A 14643-nucleotide genomic window follows, 5' to 3' on the forward strand; every position below is an offset into this window, starting at 1 on the left:
ATTTTAAGCATCTATAATACGGGTTATTTAGATTAACAATTAACCTATCAAACGTTAATCAATTTCAGTAAGTTTGGCTTTGTTGGATTCGTTTTTACATACTAAAATAGATCTATGATTTCTAGACCAAAACCGAACTTTACGAACAAGTTCTTGATATAAACATACCTTAAACGAGTCGGTTAAACGAACACGGTCTAGTCTTGATATTGTTTTGGTTCTTCACGACGATCTAGCACCAACGGGTTCGGGTTTCCACCTTAGAATCTTGGCTCGGGTTATAGGATGGTATTTGTGTGTGTTATCAAGGTGTAGGCTATGGTGTGGATTTGGATAGTAATGGAAAGGATTAGGGTTTAAGGGGTATTTATACTCCCTTAAGCCCATGGACCTAAGGCCCATCTTTCCCTTTTGGTCCATAATTAATTCCATCTAAAAGCCTACTTATCCTATCATATTTATTATTCTTATTATTAACCGAACGGAAAAATTGGAATGTTACAACATACCATACATATGTGTTCTAGTTATTACCACATCATATTCCAAGTAACGAGTTTCAGTACAGATATCGTTTTTAATACACATCATATAATCATACCACATTAGGTGAACAATAAGTTTATCAACACCTTGTATGTATGCTTCCAATTTGTTAACCACGCGGAAGTATTCAAACTTCAAATCTTATATATTAAATTCATACTTTACTTTTAACATCATGAGAACTTGTTTAATATTTGTATCGTACCAGAATTTGGAATCAAGTCTTGAACCGAACACTTTCATCTTTAACCTTCAGCTCTGATTACCAACTTGTAAGACCCTTAAAAATTAACCGTAAACAGACCGAAATATATAACTTTTTTTTTGTTATTATTTATACTAGCCATCATAAGCGGCAGCAACTTAACGACGTTTAACATCCATAAATAAAGTATTAAGCTTAACAAAATGAGAAAGCAATGAAGACGATTCTTATATTACGTTCGCATCACGACTTGATCTTCTTCCGGTACCATAAGCTTTTAGATACCTGATAGTTACCACCATAAAACATTTAGTAACTTATTATATAAACGAGTCGTTGACTCCGAAGTGTGAAATAGCACAATCAAAAAATTTGTATGTCGCGTAGCGCAACGGATATTGGAACCAAATTGTTGCGTAGCATGACGACTGATGAGTTGACTTAGGTCAGTTGCCGTCTCCCTCGCACTAGAGATGCCTATTGTTGCACTCTGCTAAAGTGAGCAGGTGTCTAGATTTGCAGTCCCCTAATATTAGCAGGTGTCCAGATTTGCACCCCTCTAATATTAGCATGTGGCCAGATTCACACCTCTTATATAAGCAATTGTCTATGTGGCACTCCACTTAAGTTAATAGTTGTCTAGATTTGCACCCCTCTTATATTAGTAAGTGTCCAATTGTACACCGCGCTTATATTAGCAGATGTTTAGTTTTACACCCCTCTTATATTAACAAGTTCTTATTTTCTTTCCCTTCATATTCGGTTCTAACCCGAATTTTTTGGTCCGTTAAGGGTATTTCTATCATTATTGTATTCTATTCACTTCAAATAAAAATAATGTTAGCAGGTGTCGAGATTTGCACCCCTCTAATATTAGCAAGTTCTTGTTTTCTTTTCATTTTTAATTCTGGTTTCTAACCTGAATTATTTAGCCCGTTAAGGGTATTTCTATCATTAATATATTCTATTTACTTCAAGTAAAAAAACTCTTATTTTCATCCAAGCACAAACTACTTTATGGTTGATATATAATCACACCATGACCTCTACGACGCCATGGTCGTTTATACCTTGGTTTCATTGTCAATGTCGGTTTAGGGCCATATAGACCATAGACGACCCATTCAATTCATTCTTGTGATATCAATCACTTTTGAATAAATCAAACGTCATAATTTAATTCCTCCTGGTCTTAGCCATGTTTCGTATACTTAGGACATCACCTTCGTCTCTATGACTTCATAAGTCATTTACACATCGGTTCTGACAAGTCCTTTATTTAAATCTTAAAAAATTATTTTTTATTATTCAAACCAATAATCAAACTTCTCCCAATCATTTTGTCAAGATACCTAAATCGATATACTTTCGTAACATAATAAAATGAAACATCTAGTCATGTACCTTCAAGCTTCTCGTTTTGTTTCGTGTCCCGTCCGGTTCGATCTTTTGTAACATAATAAAACGCAACATCTAGTCACGTACCTTAAAGCTTCCCATTTTGTTTCGCGTCCCGTCTGGTTCGATCATTCGGATTGTCACTCGAGTTGCCTATAAATCACAACCCAGTTACTCATGAGGATACTCTTCTTTTTATATCCTATTTATTAACATATGCCAACATTTTCCAAAGAGTTAATATCAACCTCCTTATGTTTAGATATCATATTTCTCATTCAAGCATTGCATCAAACACCTTGTAGGCACGATTTTTAAGTTGTGCATTTATTTAAATTTCATAACTTTCTACCACTTCATATAATCCTAGTTTCATTCAAATCTCATAAACAATCAATTTATATGTAAAAGTGGGTCAAATCATAGCTAATACACTACCTATTGTTCATGAAATTGGGGTTCTTCGCCTTATGGTTAAAATCCACTTCATAGTAGACTTGAACACTAACAAACAAGTGATTTGTGCCAAGTACTTCATAATTTCAACATTCATCATGAATTTAAGGATTCATGTACTATCAATTTCATCACATGATCACAATCCATTCACTAATTCCAAGTAATCTACTTGTCATCTTTCACTACTATATCAAATATGATTTCAATACATACCTTATGATCACCAAGTTGAGATGATCACAATTTTACCCACATGCAAGGGTCTTATTGATAATTAACCTTTCAATTTTGAGAATTTGATAATCAAGGGTTTCTCCCTTCTTGTTCTTCTCCCTGATGATCGGCACACACAACACACACGTGTGTGTGTGTGTGTGTGTTTATTTTACTCCAATTTTATAATTCATATGTTTTGTCTGATTTTGAACATGTTTAGCCCATATATTTTATCTAGTATTTAAAACGCAACTTTTAACCCATTTTCGGGGTGTTACTGGTATATGGTTCGTATTCGAGTAAAGTGGAAGAAAAGGTTTATGGATCATACCCTAGACTTCCTAGGCCTTATGTTTTACTTACAGTTGATACGTTTCTTGATGGTTTGCCTGATTCCAAGTTTTGTATAGAAGAAGAGGATGAATATCCGAATTTGGATGAGAAAGAAGGGTCCGAATTGGCGATTTCTAGCAAGAAACATTGTTGGAAATGGGTTAATTTCGATAATCTTTCATCTTGAAGTATGTAAATTCAAGTTTTGATGCTTATATATATGATACTAGCTTTTGAACCCATGTATCACAAAATTTGTCAGATGATAAAAATAAATAAGGTCCGTCAAGTAAAGGAAGAAAATAAAATGTAAAAAAAAGAAATGAAATATATAGTACAAACAATAAGAAATCTAGAATCTCAAACTTATAAATTTGAGAAAATCTCTTTATATACGACATTTGTTGTTTTATCACAAGTATTCCCATCACCATTCAATATTAACAATTTTTAGACCATGTTTGCTAGTTAACCTAGATAATACAACATGTAGTGTCCATGAGAAAAAAATTTGATATCGAAAGAACAAACCAAACTAGAAAAACATTATTCTTGGCTATTTTCTACTTGTTTACTATTATATCTCTACTTCTTTGATTTTCAATCAATATTTTACTTATAATTTCTTGGATATTTTATAACCCATGTTAATTCAAACATGACCTGTTTAGTAAACTACATAACTCCAACATGTCCATCTAATAAATGGGTTGATACGTCAACCCATTTAAGTATAAGAGATCTTTAAAAGGTTCATATTTAGATTTTAGATGGGTTATTTAAGTAAATTTAAATTTTGATATTTTAAGTAAATTATAAAAAAAATTGAACGACAAAATGATATAACACTTTACGGGGAAAAAAACCCTTAAACTTTTATTTTATACCTTAACCACCTTATTACCTTACCAAAGTAGGGCTGTCACTTTTACCCGAAACCCGAAACCGAACCCGAGAAAACACGTATCCGAACCCGAACTAAACCGACCCGAAAAACCCAAACCCGAGAAAAGACTAACCCGAACCCGAACCGAAGTAATTCGGGTTGGAACTCGGGTTTGAATTATAAGTTTCGGGTCAACCCGAATAAACTTTTAGTTTGAAATTAAATATATTTTTTGGTATAATAGGCTTAGTCTTGTCAACTAATTTTGTCAAAATATGGTCATAATCGATTGTTGTCATTACAACTATTATAGATCGATTGTTTATTGTTAATTTATGTTTTCTGTTTATTACTAATAGTAACCATAACCGAACAACCAAATCAAGGCCGATTGAAGACGGTTATGGTTTGAGTTAGTTTTACTCTCCTTTTAGATTGTTTTATCAAGTTATGTTGGTTTATTATTTGACTAGGTTATTGTCCCGTGGGAGCCACGGGTGGAAATATTATAATCGTCTGATAAACACATATAATTTCAAACGACAATATTTCTCGTTCTCGAAAGTAAGTTAATAGAACTTGTCTAAATTCGAAGGATAGACAAAGTCTATTAAATCAGATATTGGATATAATGAATTGTTAATTAGAAGATCATCAGAATTTGTACATTCATATGTCGTCATTTGAACCCCCCCCCCCCCCAACATTCCTTCACCTACATCCAATAGTCAATTCGCAAATTATTTTATCTCTTCAACATGTAAGGATTGACATCTAACTGTGAGCCTCGTATTTTTTTGATAGTTTAAGTACCTTGTGCTTTTACAAGGTGTAGGAAGAACTACTTCAAGTGTAATTTAAAATAAACATGAAGAAAATTTTATACAATTTAACTATTTATTTAATAAAAAGTATCATAAAGTTAGTATCTACAACTCCCTAGATACTTCCTTTATATAAGGTTTATACTTTAATTTGTAGCATTTCGCTGTTAATAAATACAAAAAGGAACAAATTGGTTTTTTAATAGCTAATAACTAAACAGTTACAAATATCAATTGGCTTATATAACTTGTTTAGCGATTCATAGAGCCATAAATTGTATACACTCTAATATTGACTTGAACTTGTTGTAACTTGAACTCAAGATGTTAGTAACCCATATTAGCTCAACATGTTCTAAATCATGACACGAACCTCCACAATTTGACATGCCTAACTACATATCGATATGGCTGCTAATAACAGTCCGGATGTGGCAACCATTCGATATAGTGATGTATTTTATTTTCCATTAGTAAGATACTGATCATGTATTCATTTTTTAATACATATAAAAGATGAATAAAATAATTTTTAGTGGTTCTTAAATATTTAGTAGTTCTCATTGAGCTCAACAGTATGTATAAATCTTAAAATATTGGTTTTATTTATTAATCTGTATTAATAATCTTTATATCCATGAAGACAAGTATCTACAACATATGATATATTGTTAATAAAAAATAAAATTGCACAATGATTTTGGCTAGAAAGTAGTTTAATATATTAGAGAAACAGAACTTTCTCTTTTTATAGTACTCTTTATAAATGAGTTTAATAGACTTTACCTAAATCTTGTACGTATGAAACTAATTTATTTATTTTCCTCCCGAAAAGTCATGCACTTGGCCATTAACATCTTCTCCGTCTTATTTTTGCGAAATGAAATCAAGCACAACAATATTATCTTAGAAGGACTTACTAATTATTATAGTGTAAAAAAGGTTTCAAATTTAATAATGAAAATATTAACTTGTATAGTAATGATAAGGTAAATAAGAAATTTGGCCCTCACTATAAATATATATGCACTTTGTAAGCACGATAATGTTGTTTTGGAATTCCAAAAAATGGGCAGTGTTGTATCTAAACCATCATGGAAGAAATATTAAATAACTAATTAGTAATTAATCAATTTAAAGGTCAAAATTAAATTAACTACGCAATTGATGAATATAAAGTAAGAAATTACCTTTTATTCAAATTTCACTGTCAAGCTCCTAATATGTAATTATAATAAAAAGACAGTTTATAAAGCTTTCGATAAATAAAGTAAAAAATCTTATACAACAAACACCAAATAAATTGAGGTTTTTACCTAACACCTGATTAGAGATTGAGCATGAGATGATAGTTTATATAACCTTTTGATATCTTATTTTCCATTAGTAAGATACTAATAATGCATTCATTTTTTAATACATACAAAAGGTGAATAAAATAATTTTTAGTGGTTCTTAAATATTTAGTAGTAATTGAAGCTTATTATTGTATAATAGTATTATTCCTCCTAATCATTATGTCTCCACATGGGGCGTCATCACCAGAAAACTGCCTCAAAAAAGCTTTCAATAATTCCTACAAAAGTCAATGATATAAATTTAAGTAAACATAGTAAATAAATTAAATATGAATATATGTTATTAAGCTTGTTACCAAATGTTGTGAAACTGAATCTCTTAATTTCTTAAAAATAAAAAAAAACAACACATTTTCCCATTTAAATAGAGAATAATTAAATATTTTAATTACAATTAATTCATAAACTGATGATTTTGCATAATTATGGTAAATTGAATGATATGTGATTTTGGTAATTGAATGTGATTTTAATCCGGTTATTCAAATGATTTTGAATTTTGAGATATTTAATGATATTAGAAAAGTTAGTCTCACCATTTTTATTATAGAAAGGAATTAATTTTGATAAATGATTATCATAAAGTAAATTAAGAAAACTATTAAATGATTCATCATAAAGTAAATTATCCCTTCTTTAGTAAACATCATTTTAATAAAGAAATATAGTATATACATAGGCTTAATTAATTGTATCATATCCCATATAATAAGCATCCTTTGAAGTTAGTTTATACATTTATTTTTAATTAGTTGACTCAATTAAAATTTTCAATTTCATATCCCGTCTCTAGTAAAATTATTTTAATATATAGACTTAATTAGTATACATTATTTTTTTATGAAGCTAAACAAAGTTATATTCTATGCTTAATTATTTATGTTATTGTTAACTGGGTCTAATTTTAGATGTATGGGAATTGACAATACCAGTTACCAAAATTCGTTTAACTGATATGATTAATTATATTAATGGTAATAAATATCAATTACTAACTTATTCTTGTACATTACTAATTTTATGCTCTAGCTTGAAATATGGTGTAGATTTTAATATATCAATTTTAATTATATTGAAATTAATCATGTTTAAAACATTATATCACCTAACCTAACTAAAACACGTATTATAAGAATCTTTATAAAAACGTAAATACATTAATTAATTAACAATAAAAATTTATTGGTTACCTTAATTAAAACACGGTAATTAAAAAAATTATAATAAAGACACATTAAATTGGTCAAATGTATTAAAGATTCTATAATATACGTTAGCACTAGATTATTAACTATATAACCTATTTTTGTAAGTGGTCAAGAATTCGAATTTCAAAATGGTTCAAATAAATAATTTTTTTTATTCACTTAAGGAATTTAGTTGAAATTGACATTAAATTCACAATAACTTGAAATATTTAAGAAACTAATATATTTTTTTTATTTAATGCATGAATATTGAATAATTATGAAATGAGTTTATATTTATGGATGGTATTCAAAAAAATAAAAAGGGTTGAAAAATATTAGTCAGATTAGGAATGAGAATTATATTTAAATATGTAAATTTTATTTAAACCTATAATATAAATGGTCAAATTGAGTCAAATCGTTAATTTATTCAAATTGTTGTTATTTAAACCTATTCAATATAATCAAATATGTAAATGTTATTTAAACCTATTCAGTATAATTGGACTTTGACCAACAACAATATAAGACTGATTATCTTACTATAGATAATTTAATGTATTATAGAATAATAAACTAAATTTCATTTCGGGATTATATAATAATCAGTTAAATTACATAAATTGTGAAAAATAAATAAATACATGAATACTAACATAAATATAAATCAATATTAAACAAAAATAAAATACATCTTATCAAAAAATTCTCAATCCATGAAATTAGCTATACCAAGTTGGGGACAATAACCTGAAATGATAAAATTAAATATTAATATTAATATCACATAATAAATATATTACAAATTATGGAAGATTTGAATCATGTGAAAAAATGTAAAATTGATGTTATAACTTACAACCAGAAAATTTAAATCACGTTACCGGAAAAACGAAATAGTGAAGATCTCAATTGAATCTTCGATTTTGATATATAACCTAAAAAGATTATAAGAAAAAAACATATAAATATTAATATAAATACAAACAAAAACGGAAAATTATCAGTTTAATCTTGGATTTTGATATAGAATCTAAAGATATTATAACAAAGTAATATAAAAATTAAAATAAATATAAAACGTTACTGGAAACCCGTAATAACTTCAACATATTAATTCAATCTTGGATTTTGATTTACAACCTAAAGATATTATAAAAATATATATAGCAATTAAAATAAATATAAAACATTACCCGAAATCTTACCAGAAACAATAGATCCTTACCGGAAAAACGTATAACAAAATTGGCCATTACCGGAATATAGGAGACGGTTGAGGAATAAGCCGAGGTAGAGAGAGAGAGAGAGATTAAAATGGTTAGGGATTTGTTAGTGTAAGAGTTATCGTATGAATATTAGGTATTTATACACGAATTTCCTATTGTAATTAGAAACAAAAAATTAAGGAAACTCAATTAACTTAAAATAATGACGAAAATTAGGCAATTAAGATTAATTATTTTTTAAAATTTCAATTACTAAAATGTATTGTTCATAAATTAAATCTATACTATATTTAAATCTAGACTATATTTAAATACGGAATTAAACTTATTAATGTAGAAATATAAATTACTAATTCGAAAATTGAGATCTTCTTTCTCGAGGTGAAAAATTTTAAAAAACAAAAAAATCATTTAGGAACAATAACACTTTTAAACAAAAAAAAGAATACAAAAATGGACGATATAAAAACAACACAAAATAAAAACCTTAGACACAAAGCTAATGGTGTTTGCTAAAGAGAGTTTGAAGGTGTAAGAATTACCGTATGAAACTTAACTATTTATACGGATTGAATTATGGTTGACTTAATTATAGAAGGAATGTATGCAAGGAATTGATCAAAAACAAATAATTAGGGAATTTCAAAAAATTTAAAAAAACTTAAAGTAAGAACGATAAGTAAGGAATTAGGATTAATGGATTTTTAAATATTAAATTTACTAAAATGTAATGTTCCAAATTTAAATTATTATAAATATAATATTATTTAATTTAAATTTAAATGTTGACTATATTTAAACAAACGGAAATAAACTTATTAATGTAAAAATATAAATTAGTAATTTATTTATTTATTTACAAAAATATAATTAATCATCAATTATAACACCGTATATGTAATTTATAAAATAACAATGTCTATAATATATCAAATTACAATAAATTTTTATATAATGAAATACTGAATCATATGATTGAAAGTTATAAAAATAATCAACATTTAATTATATATGTAATATATAAGGTGTGAAAAAAGAAATTACTAATTTTGTTTTTATTTATTAACATGAACACAATTTTAATAAAACTGAACACTAATTATTAAATCCAATATAATCAATTAGAATATTTAAAATCAGCACCATATATTTAAATCAATAATTTAGAAATTTAGAATCAGTAAACAGGTCAACATTTGTATTTATAGTAAATCTTAAGGATGGTTAATAAATTCCTTAATCAATTGAGCCATTAATAAGTTAAATATTGTAATTGATATTAATATATTTGGTTGCAATTTATATATACGTAAAATTTATTAGTTCTAATTTTATATTTATGTAAAATTTATGTAAAATAATGATTAGTTAAACGATTGACTGATCATCCGTAATTATAGTAAAAATTAATTATGATAAATCATATACTTAATCAAATAATCAAATAAGCTACAATAATTAATTCAAATTTAGAAATTCCGTAATTATACAATTTCCTTAACCAATTTCCTTAACCAAAGGGGTGATTCTTTCCTAAATTTTGCGATAATGGTACAAACCGGTCAATTTAATAAATTTTTTAAATATAATAGTAGAACCAATTATACTAAAGTTAAGTTCATATTCTCTCTATATTGAATCGTATTGATGAAATATATATTAATTATCTAAATTATATATTATATATTATCTAAACACCATTAAACCTGTTAAGAAAAACAAAGAGTTTGAATAAAATCAATCATAATAAAAAATAATAACATAAAATTAGTTACAAAACATATTTATACTTATAGTATACATAATAAATAAATCGTAATTAATTATTAAGTAGAAACATAATTAAAAAAGATTCAAAATTCAAATTTAAAATTAAATATTAAATGAAAGATGAAAGATAATGCTTTAAGGGAATTGATTAATCTTATTTTAATTTATTATTGATTTATTTAATTAAGATGAAAAATGGAGAAGCTATTGATATATATGGAAACTCTAATGAACAACCAATAGAAAGAGAGGATTTTGACATAAAGCATATTGCTTTAATAGTATAGTTAGATTATTTGCTTACGATCAAAGAATAATATGTTGTTTATACTTAGCATTGTAGTTTTTTTATAAAAAATTGTTTTGTTTTCTAGGATTCTCGAAACCCGATTAACCCAACCCGAAAAAACCCAAACTCGAATTACCCGAACCCGAACAACCCTTGAGAGATTCGAGTTGGGTTTCGGGTCAAGATTTAAAATTTTGAAACCCGAAGAACCCGACTCGAAAAACCCAAGGCCCGAAAAACAAACCCGAAGAACACCCCTATACCAAAGTAAAAAAATCGCATATAACTGGTGAATTAGGTTGGCCTTCATGTTAATTTTACAATAAGAGGTTAATGTGTTATTTATGATATTAAAGATTATTATTAAAAGTGAACGAAATTTCTAATTCGTTTTCTTTTCTGAACCAATAAAGATCTAATTCTAGATCAAAAGATCAACTACTATACAACAAAGAAAAACTTTCTCATTATATAAGAAGATCTGAAGATGAGCTATACAAAGTACAAACCAATCATAAACACTTGACTTATTTAGGTCACATACCCTTACATATATTATTATTATTATTATTATAATTATTATTAGCTTTTATATAGCTGTTAAACTGTGATCGTATTATTAATATTATTATAATTAGTAGTAGTTTTTATATAACTGTTAAACTTTGATTTCCTTTATTTTGCTTCATACACATGTACTTAGAGCCGAGGGTCTCTCTGGAAGCCACCTCTTTATTCCTTTGGATAGAGGTACGGTGTGCCTACATCCCACCCTCCCCAGACCCTACTTATAGCTTTGCTGTCGGTGGGATTTTACTGGGCATGATTGATGATGATGATGATTTTATCAAATCCAACATATGTAAGTATTTGGCACTCAAACTGTGGTCAAACACCGAGACCCTTGCTTAGAACTCAATGGGCCTGCAGGTGCAGCTGAACCAAAAGGCAAAACAACACAATTTACAATAAACATATACCTGCCAGAAACCCAAGTTCCCACCTTCCACCGGAGTTGACCATTTGACTTGAGGTTTAAAACCAACCTTCCCGCCATTTGATCACGACCCATTTCATACCCGAAAGATGGGTCCACGGGTAACCCGTTCGCAACTAAAACCAATGATAGAAGATTGTGATCCTTGTTTTCTTGGTAAAAAGGAGGGATAGACGAATCAAGAGTTATCCTTTGGCCCTTATAAGAAGCATAAACTTGAATTTCATCATAGTATATACCAACTTTTTGATTCGGGTTTTTAGAAAGAAGAGTGATTTGAATGGATGAGTTGAGAAGGTGAAAACCCGAGAGGCCGAGTTGGTAAATATCGGCTTCTTTGAGGGAAAATTCGGGCTTGGCGGGGTGGAGTACGAACCAAACAGCAAGCATGAGTAAGAGGATTGAGAGGATGAAGGTGATGAACGTGTAGACTAGTTTCTTATGATGTTTTTTGATGTTTATATGTTTCTTTTTGGCACAATGTTCGGGTGATTTTTCGTCAATCTGAGACATATTTTCTTAAGGAGGAAGCTAATAAGGGTATGGGTGGTGGGAGGCTTATATATGAAGTAACAATTGGAGTGGGAGAAGCTTTGGCCTTTAGGCTTTATAGCTCTTCAATTATTGTAGAAGGTGTGTGACAGACCTTCTAATCTTTGGGGTTGTTTGGACGCTTGTTTCCAAAGTGATCATGTGATAGTGAATAGCATCTCTAAGGCTGAGGGGTGTGGAGCGCTAGAAAGGGCGCAAGAGGCCAGCCGCTCGCGCCCACCACACCACCGAGGCGCGAGAGGGGCGCGAGAGGGGCGCGAGCGCGGAAAAAGAGGCAAGCGCAAGGGGGTTCGCGGGACCTGTGGGGCGTAAATGGGCTTGGGAATGGTGAAAAGAGCCGTTGGAGTCTTAAAAATGAGCCGTTGGCTCTTTATTTAATAAAAAAAAAAAAAAATTTCTCTATATATATCTATATCAAATACAAACCAACAACAATATAAAACATACAATTTTCTCTCTATTAAACCTATATCAAACCCAAACCAACACCAATATCACATACCAATATCACATACCACACCCAAAACCCAAAATCACCCCATCTTCCAAACCTTTTTTTAAAAACTTGGCTGGAAATTGGTACCCAAACCTAGATTCAGATTACAGTTACGACGATTTATGGTCGGCACCGGACCAAGCGATGTTTTATTCGGGGTCGCAACAACCATCCGGCTTTCAACCATCCAACATACAACCGTCTCCTAACTTTGTAGTTCCGGAGACACAAGAACCAGAAGGTGAAGCTGCGGGACAAAGAAGACGCGTCCACCGGAAAAAACAAGTTGCAACGGACGGGTCGGGTTCGGCTTCGACCGGAAGGACGAAACGGAAAATCACTCCGTGGTCATCGGATGAGAAGGAAGCCCTGTGTCGGGCTTGGATAGTCACTTCTGAGAATCGGCGTTGCGGTAATTGTTTTAACGTTTTTAAAAATGATTTTTAATAAAAAAGTTAAATAAAAAAGTTAAATGACTTATAAATTTATTTATGCATTTTGCAGCGGACTACCAAAAGAGCAAGGTCTTTTGGACAAAGGTTAGGGAGACGTTCTATTCGCTCGTTGGGAGTACAGAGCGGAACGCCGATATGATTTCGGGTCGGTGGACTGAAATCAGAAAATTTGTCGGCTTGTTTACTAATCTGTTCAACAGGAACGCCGGTCGTATGAGACCAAGTGGCAGTGACGATTTGGCGGTTTATAATTTCACTGTCGAAGAGTGGAAGCAGGAGTGCCTGCGGAGGTATGGGACGGTGAAGACGTGGGACGATGTAAAGGTGTGGGAGAGGTTGAGAAGGTGTTCTAAGTGGGTTGAGCTGGTGGCGCCGGACGTTGATGCGGAAGTAGGGCCGAAACGGACTAAAACTAGTTCGTCTGGAGCGTACAGCACTTCCGCCGGGTCGGATTGCCGGGTTGGATTCGACCTAAACGTTGCGGGGGAGGAAACGTCTTCACCGCCGAGGAGGCGGCCATTGGGAAGGGACGTCAGGGGCAAAAAACCGGCTGAGGGGGAAGCCGTAAACATCAACGATCTTGTTGAATCCCTCAATAAATTCAACAAAACCATGGAGGTGGTCTCTAATGACAAAAAGGAAAAAAAAAGAATGAGAGATTTGGAATTCCTTACAAGAGACTTCAGTAACCTAAATCCGGTCGACCAAATGCTGATGGAAAAACAAAAGGAACGTATCCGGAAGAGGTTGATCGAAGAAGACCAAGCCGAAGAATAAGAATAATGTTTTTTTTTAGTACTTTAATTTTTTTTTAGATATTAATGTGTTTTTTTAATTAATGTGTGTTTTTTTAAATAATTTATGAGTTTTTTTAATAATACGTTTTTTTAATACATTTATAAAAAAATAAAAAAAAAACCGCTCGCGCCCCCTCTCGCGCCCCTCCACACCATGTCCCGGGGCGCGAGCACCACAACCAATACCCATCTTATCAAGTTTCTCTCTCTGCCACACGTCACAATATTATTGGCTGGCGCCCCCACTCGCGCCCCCTCTCGCGCCCCCCACACCCCTCAGCCTAATGTTTGGAGAGTTTTGAAATACAAAACACATCAAGTCACCTGCTTTTATTCTTTCTCCTTCCATTCTCTCTCATTCACCTCTCACACACTCTCTCCTCACCTAGGAGCCACCTAGATTCAAAACAAACAAAAACCAAATAAAAACTTACCATTGGAGATGCCTTAGGTAGTATGATATTAAGTAATCAAAGTCAGATATAATCAAGTATAATAAGTTATTGTCTTTTATGTGTTCTTGTTGGTTGAAGTTGTAATGATCACATAAAAAGATTATTTAATATTTTAAAAATTAATTTTATTAATAAACTAATAGATAATGTAACCAATAAGAACATTTTTAAAAGAAATATAGAAACGA

At 30.5% G+C, this 14643-nt stretch overlaps 1 pseudogene; it reads right to left on the minus strand.

The window, feature by feature from the left end:
* Positions 1-11580: 11580 nt before the first annotated feature.
* On the minus strand, positions 11581-12399 carry LOC143607889 (NDR1/HIN1-like protein 26 pseudogene; annotated as a pseudogene).
* Between the last annotated feature and the right edge of the window lie 2244 nt (positions 12400-14643).

The sequence above is a fragment of the Bidens hawaiensis genome, unplaced genomic scaffold (genome assembly GCF_021521415.1).
Source record: "Bidens hawaiensis isolate Kalapana, Puna unplaced genomic scaffold, B.hawaiensis_p1.1 tig00088871_1, whole genome shotgun sequence".
Lineage (NCBI taxonomy): Eukaryota > Viridiplantae > Streptophyta > Magnoliopsida > Asterales > Asteraceae > Bidens > Bidens hawaiensis.